The sequence below is a fragment of the Pongo pygmaeus genome, chromosome 8, assembly GCF_028885625.2.
Source record: "Pongo pygmaeus isolate AG05252 chromosome 8, NHGRI_mPonPyg2-v2.0_pri, whole genome shotgun sequence".
NCBI classification, from domain to species: Eukaryota; Metazoa; Chordata; class Mammalia; order Primates; family Hominidae; genus Pongo; species Pongo pygmaeus.
Window position 1 is genome coordinate 120,027,911 of NC_072381.2, and position 21,075 is coordinate 120,048,985.

General features: G+C 42.6%; 1 protein-coding gene across 16 annotated transcripts in view; it reads right to left on the reverse strand.

Annotated features, from left to right (window-relative positions):
* Positions 1-21,075, reverse strand: part of ABLIM1 (actin binding LIM protein 1) — a 339,345-nt gene that overhangs the window by 204,031 nt on the left and 114,239 nt on the right. The window contains exon 1 of one of the 16 annotated variants that reach the window (XR_010127471.1): positions 1,078-1,503. The exons of 13 other annotated variants lie outside the window; for them this stretch is intronic. The gene's annotated coding sequence lies outside the window, so the exon portion shown is untranslated. Of the gene's footprint in view, positions 1-1,077; positions 1,504-21,075 lie in introns of those variants that run through there. 2 more of the 16 variants (XR_008504936.2, XR_008504937.2) reach the window with 2 other exon arrangements.

Genomic DNA, 21,075 nt, shown 5'->3' on the forward strand with positions numbered 1-21,075 from the left:
GCAAAATTAAAGAGTGGTTATTTACATTATAAAATCATTTGGTGAAGGTCCCTAAGACTTGTAATAAAAGAGAAAAAAATAAGTTACAGAAAAACGATCATAGAATGATTCAATTTCTATATTCATATGTGTCTGTCTCTCTCTAATTCCGGTCTAGAAGGGTCTAACAAGATACACAGTAACTGTTAACAATTTTATCTCTAGAGAGGAGAGGGGAATTGAAGCTGACAAGGCAGAAGTGAGGGGCTTTCACATTCCCTCCCTATTCTCCTGCAACATTTTACTTTCTTAAGACAAGGTGTATTTATATATTACTTGAATCACTCAAAACAAGCACTGTGGTGTTCTTTCACATTTCCCGGAGAAACAAATCATTTCAACTATCATTCAATTCTGAAAGGTGTACCTTCCATTTCAGGACCACGCCTAGTGCATAAATAATGTACACCTGTTCAGGCCACACCTGTCCTCTCCCTTTTAACACTCTCCTTGTGATATGATGTGGTTTCCTTCGCCATGTGCAGCATCCTTTAAGAAGGTGTTTGGAGGAGTGATTAGGGATAATAGTGAAATGACAGGTTATACACGCAGAACACCTGAAGCCTTTAAAACAACCCAGCTTCTCCTTTCAGCCGGATCTAGCGAGGCCTGGGCATGTCCCAGCACCACACAGCCCAGCCCTGGCAGGAAGGGCCCTTTCATGACATATCTTAATTAACTTATTGATTGGTGGGGCGCGATGGTAAGAGAGGAAGAGAATGATGGCTGGGATGGGGGGCAAGACGGCAAGTCTCAAACACAACAAAAAATTCAAAATGCAATAGCAATCAAAAGAGACACACACCCCAGAGCTCAGCTGTGCTCCAGAAACAGGATGTGCTCCCGATGCGGTGGTGAAATTAAAGATTCTGAACGAAGTCTGGGTTCGATGGAAACCCAGACTTCACAATACTGAGCTTCTCACACCGAGAACATGTCTGCCCGGCTTTCGATTGATCAGTCCCCGTTAGGTGGCCGAGCCCTGCGGTGCCATTCCAACTTCTGCAACCATGCACAGTGATCGATATTTATAATTACCTTTTTCCTTCACCATGGCAACCGGGTCCTCCGACGAGCAGGACTGAAGAAGGAACGAGGAATAAACTCTGGGAGTGGAAGCGCGCCTCGGCAGACAGATCCGCGGGCGCTGGGGCAGCCAGGAGAAGCCCCGGCATCCGCTTGTGAGGTCCGGGGCTGTGGTCTCGAGTCCCGCCCCGCCTCGGCGGGCCCCGCTCCCACGCCCGCCCCGCGATCGCCCCCGCGCTCTTCTCCGCCCGCCTGCCGAGCTGCAGCCGCGCCCTGCTCGCGGACTCTGCCCTGCGGCTGAAACCACTCGCTACAGCTGCTGCTGTAACAAATGCAAAATTCCACTGTCCTAATCTCTGGTCACTGACACCACCTTGTATTCCTTGCACCGAGGACGGGCTATGAAAGGCTCCCGAACGCTGGTCCCCTCCCACAGTCTGATAAATGATTGCCAGGAGGAGGAGGACCGAGCACCAGCTAGAGACGGTTCCAATAAGTAAAACTAGTCAATGGTTAGCTTATTGGCTCCCTGTTACAGTCGCTTTCAATTTTTACTACGGCTTCTTTCAGGCAAACTGGATAAATAAAATTGGCCTTAATGTAAAACAAAAACAGAATAATGATGCTAACGGCAATTTCAAGTTCACTTTCTTATGAAAAATGAATAATGACATTTGGTTTGCACGGCTGCTCCCCGCTATAATTCACCTGAATGGGGCTGGGGGAAGGTAGAGACTGAGAGACAGCCGGAGAAGAGGATCTTTCAGGATTCTATTCTTTATCCAGGATCCAATTCAGGATCAAAGTTAAAATCTGAGTTATCCATTTAGGGGGGATTTTGACTTCCCCCTTCTCCCTCTGTTTCATCGGAGTTTTTAGACAAGCCCCTTGGATGTGCATACGCCAGGGAGGAACTCCAGTCACAAACAAGGGACAAACAGCCTCATCTAGTACGGTCCACCGCCAGGATCAGCCTAAGCCTGACCCCACAGCAGCAACTCCTCAGGAGGCTTTTGATTTCTGACCCACAGGGTCACGGGCTGTTCTGTGACCTGTCCTGCTGTCCTGTGAGCTGAGGACTTCCGGTTCACAAAGCCAACGCCCACCTGACTCGAGCCTCTGTCTCCCAAATCCAGCTCACCGGGTCCCAACCGCATGCCATATACATCCACCATGTGTGAGAAATGGGATGAGCAAGAGACAAAAAGACAGACATCACACGGCAGGGACAGCAGCAGATGGCCAACACATCTTTCAGAACCAGAATGCACAGCCAGTATTAGACGGTATTTACTGCAAATATTGTAACATGTTGAGTCTAAGAGAGCCAGGGGAACCGAAAGGAATGAAGTCAATCAACCTGCCTCCTCTTTGACTCAGAGGGTGTGTATGGCTGAAATGAACTACATTTGGTGGGTCTGAGTACAAGGGGGGAAAATGCCCATTTCTTCACATTCATCTTGGGCAGGTCTTCATTGCTGATTTTCTGATGTGTAACAGTAGCACATCTCAGGCAGCTGTGACATTCCTACATCTGTGACTCAGGGCTTTACTATTAATAGTTTGGGTGTCTCAGGCTGTAAGTAAGAGCTAAGTCCCCTCCAGCCCCTGGGTTGTCTTTTCTATGACAACATACTTCGCCCACACCACTCCCCACACCCATGGCAGCCCCATAAGGTCATGTTTTTCCTAAGTCAGCAGCCAGCTGGAGTGTAAGCACTGAAGAGTGTTTAAGCAGCTTCTCTAACCTCCATTCATAAATATGAGCCAAGCATGAGAGTGACTCGACCTCCAGCCCAGAGGGATGGCAGAGTTCAAGAGCATCCAGGAAACAAGCCCTTCACGTTCCCCAATTTTCATGGCTAAAACTGCACTTGTCTACTTTCCCACTCCTAATCACCCTCAGAGCCTTTAAGGAGATGCTGACAAGCAAAATTAACTGCAGAGAACTGGAATTAGGCTGTGCTGTGAGCCTAGCAGGTGAATCTATTTTATTATATTTTTGCTGCTTAAGTACATTGGCATCTCACTTAAGCACTTGTCTCCAAAGCTCTCATGTTATTCAGCCCAAAGCTAAGGAAGCAGCTTTCTTTCTCTTTCCTTCCCCCACACCAGCTCCCACTCCTCCTCACCCCTTCCTTGCTACTATAATGTGACAGTAAAACACCATTGGAGCAAACCCGATCATATGTAAGTGTTCCAGATATTGTAAATGCCATTAGCTCAATTTTTCTTTTACTTGGGATGGCAGTTTAAAACTCTGAGATTTAAGTTTACTAACCAAATTGGTCTCTTATTACAGTTCTGAACCTACCTGTATACTTTGGTGGATAAATTGCACAGAAACAGAATTTGGAAAGGCTCTCTGGCAGCTTTGGAGACTAAGCTGGCAGAGTAACAGCTGGTGCCTATTCATTTTCAGAGAAGCCTTTTCTAAAGGAAAATACTACATAGTGGTTCAGAGAGATTCTCCCCCCGCCTGTGTTTTCCATGGAAAGAATTTTCCTGTGCCACGGTCAAAGTGAATGAGTCACCAGCATTTAGTTGCTAAGTAATAGTCACACGGCAAAAGTCCCCCCACCAATCAGACGCTGCTACTTTGGGATAAAAGTATCCACTCTGCACTTTTAAGATAACCAAAGAGTGTATTACTAAAGTTATTTTTGGAATGTGGGAGAGTAAAACAAATTGTTTTTGCCTCTTTGCCTCAGGGCAGAATTGCTAAAGAGCTTTAAGAACAGAAGCAAAGCATAGACATTTTCTACTTTACAGCTAAAGCTGCAAGAAGTGCAGCAAACTAAATCAAGAATAAAAATGAAATTTATAGTTCATAAGAAAGAACTTTTTATTCTTGTATCTTGAGATGATTTCCAAAGAACTTATCTCAATCTCATTCCACTCAGATGACGTAGTCTTCATAATATGGACACCAACCCACGGTTTTATTTGTTGTTTTTTGCCCCATCAGACTGACCCATTGCCTCCTTCTCATTCACTTACAACATAAAGCAAGGGTTGTCCACAAGTGACCAAAGGACAGAAACCATTTTGTTGGAGAGAAAAGCTTGTTAGCATACAGCCACTCTTGGCAAAAATTCAAGCGTACATCATTTCAGTAGCGATGCCAATTAGGAGGGAAATGTTACAACTAGAAACAAGCAACCCGGCAGAGTCCACTTCCTCATTGCTTATTCTCCTCTACAGAGCCATGGGTCACTTACTGTACGTGCACCTGTAGTGCAGGAATTTCAGGATCCTTCCATGGGGCTGGAACATCAGGTGTCCAGTTGCTTCCACCCAATACCACTGGACTCATTTTTTTGTTGTTGTTTTGAGATGGAGTCTCACTCTGTCACCCAGGCTGGAGTGCAGTGGCACAATCTCAGCTCACTGCAACCTCTGCCTCCTGGGTTTCAAGCGATTCTCCTGCTTCAGCCTCCCGAGTAGCTGAGATTGCAGGTGCGCCACCACGCCTGGCTAATTTTTGTATTTTTAGTAGAGACAGGGTTTCGCCGTGTTGGCCAGGCTGGTTTCAAACTCCTGACCTCAGGTGATCCACCTGCCTTGGCCTCTCAAAATGCTGGGATTACAGGTGTGAGCCACTGCACCTGGCCCCCACTGGACTCTTTAGCAAAAAGCATATCCAGAATCCTTTCTAGCAGAATTCAGCTGAAAGAAACCTGGAGAATGAGTTCCTATTTGCTTTCTACTTAGTGTTGGCATCAATCAGTCTCATTTCAGAGATTTATGGGACACCTGCTGCGTGCCAGGTACTGGGCTGGGTGTACAAAAGCAAGAAGAGAGAAACCACTGCCTAGGAGGTGCTCACCATCTAGCGGAGGAGATACACACGCACAAATATTCTCAATGAAATGAGGAAGGTATTAAGACAGGAGTAGGCACGGGGTGCAGGGCAGTGCTGAGTCCAACCCGGGGAGTCAGGAGGGGCTTCCAGGAAGAGTAAGGAGGTAGGTAATGACTGGTCAAATGCAGAAAGAGGGAAAGTCATTCCAAGTGGAGGTAATAGGGCAAGAAGGCATCCAGTAGTTCACTATTGGTGGGGAGCAGGGAGAGGCTCAAGATGAGGCTGGGTGACAGGTGACAGAGGGCCCTCAATGCCACCTAAAGAATGGACCTTAGAAATGTTGTGGTTAAAGTCTCAAACCTAAACTACCTATTTCTTTCTAAATGGAGTTCAAAGGCTCTGGCTGCATTTCAAGGTACAGCATGATCTGTTTCCAACCATATTGCCTCCTTCCTCCATTTGGATTGTGTTGGTGTGTGCATTTCTGGTGTTTAGCAGACAGCTTGACATGGAATGGATGCATAGGAAGTGTCTATTCATTTATTTAAACATCTCCCAGGTCAACAGAATAAAAAGCCATACATGTCTCACACACAGTATTTTAAGAAGTACAAGGCGTCTGGGATTGGCTTATCCCTCCTATTGTAATGGCTTCAAGTTCACAACTAGGTTGTAAGCTCTCTGAAGGCAAGGAGGGTTTCATTCACACTAGGCTGATAAGAGTGTGGTTTGCAAGGCTCGGCACAGTGGTGCATACATGTAATCCCAGCACTTTGGGAGGCTGAGGCAGGTGGATCACTTGAGGTCACGAGTTTGAGACCAGCCTGGCCAACACGGTGAAACCCCATCTCTTCCAAAAATACAAAAACTAGCCAGACGTGGTGGCGTGCACCTGTAATCTCAAATACTTGGGAGGCTGAGGCAGGAGAATCGCTTGAACCCAGGAGGCAGAGGTTGCAGTGAGCCAAAATTGCACCACTGCACTCCAGCCTGGGTGACAGAGTGAGACTCTGTCTCTTTAAAAAAAAAAAGAGTGTGGCGGTTTGCAGATCACCAGGGATAGAAATGCAAGGGGTGCTTCAAATGCAGACACCTGGTCCCCACCTCAGGTTTGACTGATAACTCAGATTCTCTGGGAAGGAGGCCTGAGTGGCAGTCAGCTTCTCCAGTGACTAAGGACCCCTTGCTAATAAGCTGGCTTGCAAAGCACGAGGATAGACTGAGATTTACAAACAGCTATATACTGTGCCACCAGATCTGAAAAACAATCCTTACACTCTCTGTTGGCCAAAGTAACAATCAGCAGGTCAATCACTGCAATCTTAATGAGAATTTATTAGAAGTGGTGATTGCAAAGTTTCCTACAGTCCAGGACAAATTCCTAAATATCTGATCCCTCTTGATCCTACTCACTCTCATGTCCTCAATGGACAATTCTCAGGATTTTTTCCATATGAATCTCATAGAATCAATGCCCAGCAAAGTTCTTTTCCTTGAGCTCTTAAAGTAGAACTATTTTATGGTTGTATCCAAACTTCTCCATGGTCTTTTTCAAAAGCCAGTTCTGAGTTTGGACCCAAGCAATAGGTTGCACCTCAAGAAAAATCGTGAAAATTACTACGGTATATTTAAAGCTCCCTATAAACAAATCAGTAAGGATATAAATGACAGAGTGAACAAAAAATAAATCATTTTCCTACAAGAGCAGCAAAAGCTATTACTAGAATTCTAAGGATCTTGGGATAGTAAAGAGTTTCAGAGATTTTAGCCTAACTTCAGACTCATGAGTACACAAGTACAAAAATAGTTCTCTGAATTATTTGGGAAAAGGCCATTTTTAAAAACAGTTTACTACCAGCTTTCTCTTTTATTGTAATATTTTCTAGATAGAAATCCAGTTATTAGGATATAAAAATGGTTGCTTTCTATCAGGTAGAATTGCAATGCCTTCCCTGACAACACTCCCCTCTTTCTGGTACTTATCACCACCAAGTGCTCTGAAGTTGACTATGTTGTAATGAAGGATGGACATATCTATTTTTGCAAAAGATTGTGGGCTCTCTGAGGGAAAGGGTCACATGTTATTGTATCTGTACTGTATTCACATAGTAATACACAAAGGTACAAAGTAGAAATGCAATATTTGATGAATAAATAAATATCCCTTTTCATAACCAAATAGACTGATTTCAAAATCTAACTCAAATAAATTAAGAGCAAATTCAGTCTCTTAGATAAAAATAAATTTAGTGATTGCTTCAATGTATTTGCCAAGATACAAACCAATAATTACTTTGGAGAGAAAGTAGGCCAAAGAGGAACTTCATCAGGCAGTCATTTTACAAAGTCCCCTTTATAACCTACCCTCACAGCTACTTTGGTCACCATTAGAGCCCAATATGTGTCAGCCACCATTCTAGTCTCTACATGTATCACCTCATCTTGTCCTCATAACAACTGGATGAAGTGCATATTATTATACTTTATATGTGAGAAAAGAGGTTGGTAAGAGGCCAAAGCCATGGGCCCTCTCTTTGGGTTACTGGGCCTTCCCTTCTGCAGAGGTTGTTAAAGAGCCTCTCGTCCCATGCCCTGCCTACACACACACACACACACACACACACACACATTTCTGAAGGCAAGATGCACTCAATGTACATCAACAGGCATTTCTAAAAGGCCTGGCCTGATAGCAATGATGCTGCCCTTTGCCTTGCCTGTGTAAAGCAATCCTTTTTCCAGATACCTTATCCTTTATCGGTTCTTGGACTTCATATGGAAGGACCTGTCAGGTGAATAGCATCATAACCTTGACCTGTGGCACTCACCATTGGCTGCACAGGGGAAGATGATGTAACCAGACCCACATAGCAAGACTTCAAAAGTGCAGTGTAATCATCCACCCTGTCTAATCATTCTTAAGGAATGGCATTTCTGTGGTTTATGTAGACAGCAAGTTAAAATTAAAAAAAATTTTTTTGCAAGGTTTACAAAGCCTACATTTGTTCGCCTACCTCATCTGGCCTCATAATAAATTCTCCTAATTATGCCCTGGAACAGTCCCAGAAAATAACCTCTCTCTCATACTCTTGGATTTGTCAGTCATCATCGGGGGAACTAGCCAAGTAAAACATGCAACACACACAACCATTACTGCATTTGCTACCACAGGAATGGCAGCTTTGTCATCTAACACGTCTCAGCAAGTTTCTCTAGTTCTTAGTACAGAGAAGAGACCACACAACCCATACCCTGGTTTGTGGAAATCTATAACTTGTATTCATAAATAGGCATTAATTAAGATAAAAGCAGAAGTCCTAAAGCAGATGTGTCCATGGTTACACAGTTACTTAGAAATGGGTCAAAACCCCTCAGATCCTGCCGCCTACCCAGTGGTTATTCTATCATGCCACACCGGCCACACAGGCAGCCTGATTAAACACAGGCTGGGTTTGAATTCTAGCTCCACCACATGCTGAGTGACCCTGGGCACATTGTTTTCTCTCTCTGGGTTTCAGCAGTCTCAGCTGTGAATGGTATGAGACGTTCCACTTGTGAGGTTGTGGTGAGGACAGGGGCAGCTTCATGGCTTGTAACCTGCAGCGTTGCATAGAGTCCTATGCTCAGAAGATGTCTCTATTTGGTTTAATGCTTTGCTATTGCTATACTGACATTTGTAATAATTTAGTCTTTGAACTTGCGTTTTGTAAGTGAAGTCTGATGGGACAGTGGAGCACTCATGTGAACAGATGAGATGCGTGCAGTTTGTGTGTTTGCTATTCCTGCTGCCCATGCACACAGAGTGTTTGCAACACCCCATGAGCACAGGATTCCAGTGCAGTCAAGAAGTGTAGGAATTCAGGGAGACTCAAAGTGAGGACAAGGTGTGTTATATCCATAACTGAGTCACATTCCATTCAAACCAGGATGCTTGCTTTGAGTGCACAGAGAAGGCAATGATGTTCTAGGAAATACAAACAACCAAGGAATCTTATTATATTCCTTCCTATCCATGTTAGTTCCCTGTATTAGCCAACCACTCACACCAAAAATGATGACATATAAGGAAAGGGAAAGACAGGGCAACTAGCGCTGTCTTCCTTTTAGCCCTTCCTTATTCATCAATAAGTCAAAGGTAGAGAACATTGGTAAAATGTGCACGTATCAAGAAGTGAAATAAAAACAGTTGAGGGGCAGGCATGGTGGCTCACGCCTATAATCCCAGCACTTTGGGAGGCTGAGGCAGGAGGATCATCTGAGGCCGGGAGTTCGAGACCAGCCTGGCCAACATGGCGAAACCTTGTTTCTACTAAAAATACAAAAATTAGCCGGGCATGGTGACAGGTACCTGTAGTCCCAGCTACTTGGAAACTGGGGCAGGCGAATTGCTTGAACCCAGGAGGTGGAGGCTGCAGTGAGTCGAGATCGCACCACTGCACTCCAGCCTGGATGACAGAGCAAGACACCATCTCAAAACAAACAAACAGCAAGAACAACAACAACAAAAAGTTGAGTCTCAGATTTGTGTATTATTTCTACTGTTCTAATAAGAATAAAGTACATAACATCTATGACCTGTGCAATACAAATTGTGTAATTTCAGTGATTCCATTGAGTTAAATGTTGTTATATTTGCACTTAAAATTAGCATTGCACAATAAAGGTAAAATTCACATTAATAATTTAAAAATTTAATTTTACTTTATTTAGGATGACATTAAATAGAAAATAAAAACTACTGAGTTGAGAGAATCTGGGGAATAAAGAAAAAAGTTTTATATTTTAGTACCACTAATGGCACTTTCTCCTGCATTTTAAACAAGGGGTCCCACCTTTTCCTTTTGCACTGGGCCTGAAAATTATGTATCCTGTGCTGAGTGAGAATAACAGGTGTTCTATCCCAAAAGAAAGTACGTAGCACTAAGAAGGAATGCAGTTAAGGGAAAAAATTATGTATCCTGTGCTGGGTGAGAATAACAGGTGTTCTATCCCAAAAGAAAGTACCTAGCACTAAGAAGGAATGCAGTTAAGGGTAATAACTATTGTTATTTCATTTCTCACTGCCTCATCAATTCACAATAAAACAGGATAAGCTTGAAAACTGTAAAATTCAAGTTTTCAAAAGCATTTGAATGTATAACCAGCCTTTTAATAATATCGAAGCTGGGGGATTTAACCTGTAACATCTTAAAGAATTTAGACCCCCTCCTGATATTTTGTCATATGACCTGTGCCGCCAAATGAGAAAGTCACTGTGAAGCCAATCATAAAAAAAAAAAAAAAAAAAAAAAGAGTGGACTTTGATGTTAGAAAATCTTCCCAGGAAGACGTGGTTGTTATCTTCAGCCTATTCATTCATGCAACACATATTTATCAAGGGTTTACTAAGTGTCAGGAACTGTTCTAGGTGTTGGGATATCACAGCAAAGAAAACAGACAAAAATCCTTGCCATGAAGGAGCTATGTCCTAGTTGGGAAGATTGAAGTTGACATAATAAAATACACGAGTAATGTATACATATATGTAAATACGTATGATTATATATTAGAAAGCGGTAAGTACTATGGAGAAAAGCAAGGCCGGGGGCAGAGACTGTTAGGGGAAGAAGCTGTGGTTTTAAGTAGAGTAACAGAGGAAGGTCTCTTTGAGGACGTGCTATGTGAGTAAGTAACTGAAGAAGGGAAGAGAATAAGCCATGTAGATTCTGAGGAAAAACCACCCCAGACAGAGTGACCAATAAGTGCAAACGTCCTGAGGCGGGAGCCCACCTGGTATGTTCAAGGCAGTGGGGAGGCTGGTGAGATCAAGAGCAGACAGCAGGAGGCATGAAGTTAGTGAAGTGGAGGAGTTAGGGCCTGCAGGTCATTGTAAAGGGCCTTGGCTTTTCCCCTAAGTTGTTTTGTTTTGTTTTGTTTTGTTTTGAGACAGGGTATTGCTCTGTCACCCAGGCCAGAGTGCAGCGGCATGATCATAGCTCACTGCAGCCTCAACCTCCAAGGCTCAAGTGGCCCTCCCACCTCAGCCTCCCAAGTAGCTGGGACTACAGGTGTGCACCACCATACCTGGCTGATTTTTAATTTTTAATTTTTTTTTGTAGAGACAGGGTCTTGCTATTGTGTAGGCTGGTCTCGAACTCCTGGCCTCAAGTGATCCTCCAGCCTTGACTTCCAAAAGTGGTGGGATTACAGACGTGAGCCCACTGCACCAAGTGCCACTGCAGGATTTGAGCAGAGAAAGCAGCATGATCTGATTGTCAGCTCCACGGGATCCTCTGCTGCTCTATGGAAACTAGAATTTAGGAGAGTGAGCACAGATGCAGAGTGCTGAATTACTGCATGAAATAAAAAAGAGCTCAAGGATGAGATGATGACACAACAGGATTAGATGAAAAAGGTTAGAGAAATTAAGAAATAAAAACCAAGGACAAAGATAATTTCAATAGTAAGAATGGAAATATCAAAAACAAAACAAACACTGATAAAATATCTAATTCCTAGCATAGAGAAAACTTTGAAATGATTTCAATGAATGCAGAAGAAAGAGCCTCAAACAATGAGAGAAAACAATAGATGTGCAAGATGAAGAAAGATTTTTTTAAATGTACATCCTAGAAGTAGAGAACCTAAGAAGCAGATGTATTCAAAGATTAAATGCACAAGAATACCTCTGAAATGAAAAGACAGCTGAATTCACAGATTTAAAGAGTATAGATATAATACATTTTGGCAAAATTTGATATGGAATGCTGACTCCAAGTCCTCGACTAAGCCTTAGAACTCCAAAAGATATCATTCTCCATATGTCCAGGCAGAAAAACCCTACTGCTCACAAAAAGAGAAAAACTCAGGCTAGCCTCAGGCTTCTCAACAGCAACACTGATACTTAGAAGATGATGAAGCAATACCTGGATGTCTTGAGGGAAAGAAAGAACCTTACACCTGCCAAAATGTCCAAGAGCCTGCCAAAAGAACCAAGAAACTTACAGCTGCCAAAACGTCGTTCAGAGATAAGGGAAATGGGCAAACCACCACAAACAGAAAGGTGTCCAGGAAGCACAACACCGTGAACCCTTCTTGGGAAAACTGCTGGAAAACAACATCCAGCCAATTAAGAGATGAATTAAAATAAGCTCAGGAGTGCAAACACTACTAAAAGTGCTAGCAGTGAGCAGTGAATTCAATTAAATAGGAAACTGACACCACAATTACCCGATTATGGTTAGAGAGGAATATGGAAATGTTTTAAGCAAAGGAAAATGTGAAAACAACATTACAACTAACAAAAATCGGAGGTGAGTAGGAAACAACTATGAGAGTGCTATTGTCCTCGTGTACACAGTAGGGAGGTAATGACTGGCTCCAGACTGTACAAGATTCTTCATTTGAGCATCTCACAGAAGCAACCTCAGATCACATCACCCAATCACTTCATCTTTGCTTAGAGATTATATAAAATCTCATCACTGTGTTTATACCCCAGTTCCTGTTTCTTGGACTTGGTAAGGCAAAGGGTATCATAAGGCAAATATATTTTCCGGATTTTTTAAGTAAAGGGAGATGACATAGCTTTAACTTTTTACTGATTATATCCAGATTCTTTTTTTTTTTTTTTTTTTTTTTTTTGAGACAGTGTCTCACTCTGTCACACAGGCTGGAGTCCAGTGGCAAGATCATGGCTCACTGCAACCTCAAACTCCTGGGCTCCAGTGATCCTCCCACTCCAGCCTCCTGAGTAGCTGGGACTACAGACATGCACCATTATATCCAGCTAATTTTTAATTATTTGTAGAGACGGGGCCTCACTACATTGCCCAGGCTAGATTTAAACTTCTGGGCTCAAGCAATCCTCCTGCTTCAGCCACCCAAAGTGCTGGGATTATAGGTGTGAGTTACTGACCCTAGCCTATACCCAGATTCTTAGTGCAATAACCAAAATTGTTTCTAATTCATTAACACTTAAGATTTCTACAGCGTGTTTCTTTCAGACAGACTGATGAATAAATAATTTTTTAAAAATACCATGGTTCTAGCCAGGCACAGTGGCTCACATCTGTAATCCCAGCGCTTCGGGAGGCCGAGGCGGGCAGATCAGGAGGTCAGGAGATCGAGACCATCCTGGCTAACATGGTGAAACCCCATCTCTACTAAAAATACAAAAAATTAGCTGGGTGTGGTGGTGGGCGCCTGTAGTCCCAGCTACTCGGGAGGCTGAGGCAGGAGAATGGCATGAACCTGGGAGGCAGAGCTTGCAGTGAGCCAAGATCACACCACAGCACTCCAGCCTGGGTGACAGAGTGAGACTCCATCTCAAAAAAAAAAAAAAAATACATTGGTTCTAAGGATAATCACATGGGGTTTTATTTCATATTTCCAGTTATTTAACCTGTATATTCACGAAAATGCCACGGAATTCTCAGGACAAGATTTTCATTCAATACGGAATCATTGCCTAGGTGTAATGATCTTTCTTGAGGGACCTTGTCGCATTCATTGCTTGTCTGTCCCTGCTCTACCCATCTTGTGAGTAGGCACTGAGCTGTATGACTTCTCCCCTTGCCTATGGATGACTAGATTGTTAGCGGACACTGGATCAGAGAGAGGCCCATACATCAGCTGGCCAACAGCTTTTTAACCAGTTTTGAAAAAGATGAACTGGGCCAATTAGATTTTTACTCCTAAGAATCTGAAGTTAGAGAAACATATAAAAGTCCCAGTCAGTGATGGATATCCACATTAAAAGATAAAGTTAGGTCAGGCCAGGTGCAGGCATCACAGAACCATGTGTAGACCAAAGTCCCAAGGGACAGAGTGTCAGAGGAAGCCAGATGGGCGGGAAGAGAATAGGACCTCCCCTCAAACTAAACTACTGGTCCTGGAGCAGCCTGGAATTCTGTACTTCCTGAGGCCCGGCTGTCCAGCATTTCCTGGGTTCCTATCCCCCATCTCTCTACCTATTTTGATTGGGTTATTGAAAAGGATAAGTGGATTTCTGTTCTTCAGAAACAAAAGATGCTTCATTAGAATGGAGAGTGAATTTTTACCAAAATAATACCTCAGTTGGGATCATTTGCAATGGAATCTGTCAGTGCCCTACCCATACCTCCATGGCACTCACCTCTACAAGTCAGATGTGATTACTAGAAGCATCAAAATGCGTGACTTAATGTACCTGAAAGCAGCTGTCAAACAATGGTGATGGGGAGGTGGTAGATAAATACCCCAGCTTCCTCACCCCTTGGCTGGGATATCTCTACAGCACATCCCACACTACCTCTTAGACTTCCCAATGGATTGAGAATTGCTGCCCACACTGGTAACTGGCTTGATATTGTACCTTTTATTAGCCTCACTCCTCTACCAGTGATTCCTAGGATCACCTTCCAAATAAATTACTTGCTTTTAAGCTTTCCTCGCAGAATCTCTTTTTTTTTTGGCAGGGAGCTCTAAACAAAAGAGAATCTAAGACCCATATTTTTATGCTAAAAAAAATTTTGAGTCACTGATCACTTTCATCTAAAGATAACAGAGACAGATTCTAAATAGAACAATATCCTGAAAAGACCAAGCATGTTCATCAGACAGAATATATTTTTTTCTCAAGAAAATCAATCATTAACTGGATCATCTTATTATACAAACACAATGGAACTTGTATGCACACATACTATGCCAAAGTAGTTCTTCCTTTAAAATATGTAAAGGAGACAACTTAGATTAATTCTGGTAGCAGAGGTCAGAACTACCAACTGCCTCATAAATAAATATGCCCCCAAAATGTCTTTTTGGCCTGTGTTTATGTTTTAGGCACAAGGATGTGACTTATGACATTTACCAAGCTCTATAAAAATGAGTCATTTTATAACATTTACACATATATTACACGGGCTCTCTTTTTACAATTTTAAACAGCTGTATATTGCTACAATTCAACCAAAGATTGTGCTAGTACTATATGCCATATGCCAAGTTGGCTGTACATTTGAAAGAGATACAGAAGGTAGGTCTCTTCCCTTCCTTTCTCTCACTATCTCTAGCAAGATGAAAACACTCTGCATATGTATTGGATTTGTTGGGATTTGGAGGAGATTAGAGGGTGGACAGGAAGGAAAATATTTAGAACTTAAATTCTTCTTGGTTTTGGATCTGGATTACACAATATTTCCTCTTCCTGAATAACATATACTAAGAGCACTGAGCATTTACCAATATGCTTCATTGGCCATTGAAAAAAAAGCAGAAAAAATTGGCCACAGAAAAAAAAGCAACTAAGCCACAAGATGAGCATTCAGCCATAGCATCCACAATTGAGAACTAGGTGGGCAAAAATAAAAGGAAGAAATGAAGAGAAACAAATGAATGTTGGTTGACCCATTAATGAGGCTAACAATATTTACTGAGCATCTGCAATATGCAAAGCATCACCTTCAAGGGGCCAAAAGTGGTACAGAGTTCAAAGATACCTAAACTAAGCCCTCAACAACCTTACATCTAAGTAGAGCAAATAGCACAAGGACCTAAATAAGTCTAAAACAAGGCAGAAAGGGATTGGAATCAGAGATACCGACCAAACGGTATGAAGATTCAAAGGAAGGAATGCTTGCCGCTCAGCAAGAGAGATAAGGTGAGCTTCAAGTCTAATGTGGTCTTCACAACTACAGGAAGAGTTACAGAAGGTTGGCTGGGCTCCACATCTTTTCACCAGCTGCTGCCACATATAGAAAATGAACTGGATCACTCTTGGTATGTAGATATAGAAGTTAACCAGGAAAAGTGTTGGATCCTGTTTGTATCTTCTTTAAACTCTTAAAATAGACCAATTGAACCACGATCTATGTTAAATCAAGTTCAGCTGAAGTTTAACTAAATAATTAACTTCACTTAGTATTCCCATCATGGATAATACTGGACCAATTGGTGACTTCAAAGATTAGACATTTTTAATTAATTAATTAATTAATTAATATTTACTTATTTATTTTTGAGACAGGGTCTCACTCTGTCACCTAGGCTGGAGGGCAGTGGCACGATCTCGGCTCACTGCAACCCCTGCCTCCCGGGTTCAAGCAATTCTCATGCCTCAGCCTCCCAAGTAGTTGGGATTACAGGTGCGTACCACCATGCCCAGCTCATTTTTTTGTATTTTTAGCAGGGACAGGGTTTCACCATGTTGGCCAGACTGGTCTTGAACTCCTGACCTCAGGTGATCCACCCGCCTCAGCCTCCCAAAGTACTGAGATTACAGGCGTGAGCCACCGTGCCCAGCCTAGGCAATTATTAAGTAGCCACTGCCCCTATAATGCCACTGGCTACCAAGTGAAGACAGAGTCTGTGCCCTTTAGGGACAAGAGCCCAAGGAAAGGATAATAGAACATATCCAGCTACACACTAGAATCACATGATAGCACTTGAGGGAAAAGACCGATATGAAACAGGACTGGGAATTGTCCCACAAGGACAGCAAATATTAAACACCCCAGAATATTCTAGTGATGTCAAAAATGACCTTACAAAATGATCCGGGTCGTGATGGACAGAAAGGGAGCTGGCTGAGCGCTGGCTGTGGCCCTAGCTATTTGACTTTTCTTCCCCAGCTCATCTTTATCCCAGGAGATCCTACTCTATGTCATGAGAATTCTCCCTCTCCACTTGGGCTGCAGACAAACCTTTGTGAGCTAAATTTTTCTGGGCTCTATGAGTCATAATGTCTCTGATGTCCTCTGATTAATTTTGGTTGTTATCTGTGGCCACAGAACTTGGACGAGGAAAGATTTCTAAACAGCAAACAAACAAAACTTGGGGGGCCACAGTAAGGCACTTACAGAAAGTGAATTTAAAAGCCAGCTAAATGATTTCTCAAAGTAAAGGCGCTACCTTTCTTTATATAATGTTTGTAGACCTTTATGTTGTAAAGATATAAGCAGTTTTGAAGATTAAGATATAGGATGTAAATAGACATGAATGTACATATAGGATTTTTGTACATATGGGAAAACTGGTTATTTCATTTTGAGGGAATAGCTTTAATTTAATTTGAAATTGTATTAAGTGGTGGGAATGTAAAATAGTATAGCCACTGTAGAAAACAGTTTGACAATTTCTCAAAAAGTTAAACAGAGAATTATCGTATGACCCAGGATTTCCACTCCTAGGTGTATACCCAAGGGGACTGAAAACATGTTCACACAAAAACGTGTAACAAGTGTTCATAGCAGCATTATTCATAATAGCCAGAAAGCAGGAACAACACAAATGACCATCGGCTGACGAAAAGATAAAGAAAATGTGATATATCCCTGCAATGGGATACTATTCAGCCATAAGAAGGAATACGGTATTGATAAATGCTACCGCCTCGATGAGCCTTAAAAACATCATACTAAGTAAAAGAAGCTAGACACCAAAACCACAGGTTACATGATTCCAATCAGATGAAATGTCTGGAATAGGAAAATCCACGAACACCTAAAGGAGATAAGTCGTTGCCAGCCGCTGAGGAATGTGAGTAATCAGGGATGTTTTCTAAGGGGCACAGGGTTTCTTTCTGGGCTGATAAAAAATGCTCTGGAATTAGATGGTGGGATGGTTGCACAACTTTCTGGTTCTACTAAAATGCACAGGATCGTACATGTTAAAGTGATGAATTTTATGGTGTACTACATTACATCTCAATTTTAAAATGTATCAAGTACCTTTATTTACCAAGCACTGTGTTATAGTCTGAAGAAACCATGAAAACAACCACCCTGCCACTAAGGCACTTGCTACCTGGTAGGGAGACATGCAAACAAACAGATATAAATAGCCAAGCATAGAGGTGCTTGGATGGGCATTTGTGTGGTACACAGCAGAGCCCAAAAGAGGAGAGGTCTGGAGAGACTCAAAAGGAAAGTTTCACCTGAGCTGAATCTCCAATTAAACTTAGAAAAAAAATTAATAATCCTTTGGTCTTCTCATGTAATATTAAACAGGGAGAGAGGAGAGCTAGGGTCTTAATCTAACACTACCCTCTAATTATTCCATAGACCTTAGGAAAGTCATTTACTTCTCTGGACCTCAGTATCTTACTTCCTATAAAAATAAGGTGTTGGCCAGGTGCGGTGGCTCACACCTATAATCCCAGTGCTTTGGGAGGCCGAGGCGGGCAGGTCATTTGAGGTCAGGAGTTCAAGACCAGCTTTGGCCAACATGGTGAAACCCCATCTCTACTAAAAATACAAAAATATTAGCCAGGCATGGTGGTGCACACCTGTAATCCTAGCTACCCAGAAGGCTGATGCACAGAGAATCGCTGGAACCCGGGAGGCAGAGGCTGCAGTGAGCCAAGATCACACCAGTGTGCTTCAACCTGGGTGACAGAGCAAGACTCTGTCAAATTAAATAAATAAATAAATAAATAAATAAATAAATAAAGGTGTTGATATCAAAGGTTTATTTCTACCTTTGAGAAATATCTAGAATCCTCATGCATATCATATCATAGTCTATCTAAAATCCTGACATACTTAAATCCTGATTCTGCAAAGGGTTTCTCTAGTGTATTCTGGGTGTGCTGCTTTCTGAGATTGAGAAAGGAATCTTCCTGCTAGCTACCTCTACACACCCTAACAAACAGCACACAGACTATGCTGCCTTCCTATTGGCAGCCTTCATCTTCCACCCCAGGGACAGAATCACCCATCTGCTGACCACCTATTCACCTTATATTACCTTCCTACTGGTAGCCTTCGTCTTGTAGCCGATAGACAAATCAAGCCTGTGCTGGTCCACCCCAATAAGTAACACACAATCCGTATCCCCCTCTTATTTTTATTTATTTTTTTTTTTGAGACAAAGTCTCACTCTGTTGTCCAGGCTGGAGTGCAGTAGTGCTATCTCGGCTCACCGCAACCTCTGCCTCCCAGGTTCAAGCAATTCTCCAGCTTCAGCCTCCCGAGTAGCTGGGACTACAGGTGCCCACCACCATGCCCGGTTAATTTTTGTATTTTTAGTAGAGACGGGGTTTCACTATGTTGGCCAGGCTGGTTGTGAACTCCTGACCTCGTGATTCACCCATCTCGGCCTCTCAAAGTGCTGGGATTACAGGTGTGAGCCACCGTGCCCAGCCTCCACACAATCCATATTCCCTTTCTGTTAGCAGCGTTGTCTTGTACCCACGGCTGTCACAGGTCCATGGCTAATTTGCCAAGTTAGCAGCAGTCCATCCATAATCATCAGCACTGGGTCATGCCCCAGAATCATTAGGATCAAAGGGTGGGAAACCAGGGATTTCTTTGAAAGTAAGCCACTCTTAGTAAGATTCAAATGTGTTTAAAGCCTGGATTAAAACAATGCCAAACAATAAACTTAAACAGACTGCTTTACCCTCTGACTTTAAATAAGATTAGTTTTTAAGTACATTTAATTATAACGAATGGGGCATTGCAGCATATTTACTCACTCAAGGAAGTAATTTACACGGGAACATTTCATGTGAAAATACTTACTTGCCCACATTCCCAGGACTAAAAATAAAATAAAGAAACAAAACAAAAAGCAACCATCAATAAAACAAAAAAAGCTGGACCAAGTAGATTCAGCCAGTGGAACTAGGTGAAAAATGTCTTACTTCTACCTTTTTCTTTCCACTCTCAGATCATTGGGCTATTTTCCTTTTACTCGTATTTTGGGTAAATCATATCTATTTTCCAGCTCAAATCGCAAATCCTACGTTCTCTTTCCCTTCAGTGATGTTTCTTTCCTTTGAAACCTAATTGTATTTGTTATCTAGACAATTATTCAACTTCTCACACATTTGGGTGAGAAGAGGGGGAAGTATTTATTGAGCTCCAACTAAATGCCAGCATTTCTAAAATACGTATTTTTTGTTAGGGCTCATAATACCGCTGCAATGTGGGTAGTATTATCCACCTTTTATATACGAGAAAACTAAGGCTCGGATATATTAAGTAACTTGCCCAGGTCACAGAACTGCAAAGAGCAGAGCTGGACTTTGAACTTGGCAGTGAAGTCTGACCCCGTAACCCTGAATTTGCAACCAGTTTGCTTTTCAACTTCTCCTGGCCTCAGCTACTTGAAGGCAGGGGGACAATTTAATGCCGAATTGTATTCTTCGAACATAGTGATTTGATTTCTGCGAACACTCACTCATTCATTTACTCATCACTCACAGCTTTTTCTCCATGCCAGGTACTATAATGGAATAAAAATAAGAGCACAGCTCTCTCCTTGCTCTCAGAGAAGACCTCAGTGTATGAAAAGGGAGAAGCTTATAAACAGGCAACTTGAACAAAGATGTGCAGAGGATGCTATGAAAACACAGACGAGGATGAGGCAAAAGGTACGATCAGACCTCCCCAGAGGAGGAAAAGCTTAACCTGCATCCTCCTGGGCCTCAGAGGAGCTGGGGAGACCGTGCCAGGCAGCAGAATTGCACATACAAAGAGAGGCCCAACGTGAAAGCGTCCTTCAAACATCTGTGACAAAGAAGACTGATGCGGATGTTTGGGGGTTAAGAGTGGGACGTAATAGAAAGGCTTAACCGTCAAGAGCTTGAAACATATGATTCTGGGAAATATGATTAAACTAATGGAATGAGAAGCCTAGGGAATTGAACAGGGGTTATTGGTAACTATAAATAAAAAAAAATGCAAACTATCTAATGCTTTCCCAAATAGCTGAAATCCCTCTCTGTTCATGCCCTTGCAAGATGTAGAAGTAACTGGCCACCACCTATCATCTACATCCTCAGGAGAACAAAAGTTAAAGTAAGACTGCTGTTTGGGGGGAACCATATCCCATCAACAAACTGGATGAGGCCCTGGGGACCCAGCATGCTGGAGGAACAGGAGGCCACAACGCAGTGCGTCTCCTTGCCAGCAACAGACGCCTGTCACTACTTTGCCTCTCAAAGTAGCCTAGTCAAAGCCATCAGTCAGGAGAGCGGGTCTGAGGGCAGGAACCACATGCTGGTTCTTCTTACCAACTTTCCCAGGATATATTTTTCATGGCTAGCTCAAACACTTCTCTCAAACGTAATAGAGGGCCTTCACACCTGAGTTTCAGGGTTGGCAGGGACTTAAAACCTTTTCCCCAACACAGCCTCTCAATGTCACCAGGAAGATGCTATAGAAAAGCTCCACAGCATCTTGAAGAATACGCTGTCTTTTTGACAACAAAGCCATTTGTGGCCTATGGCCTACTATACC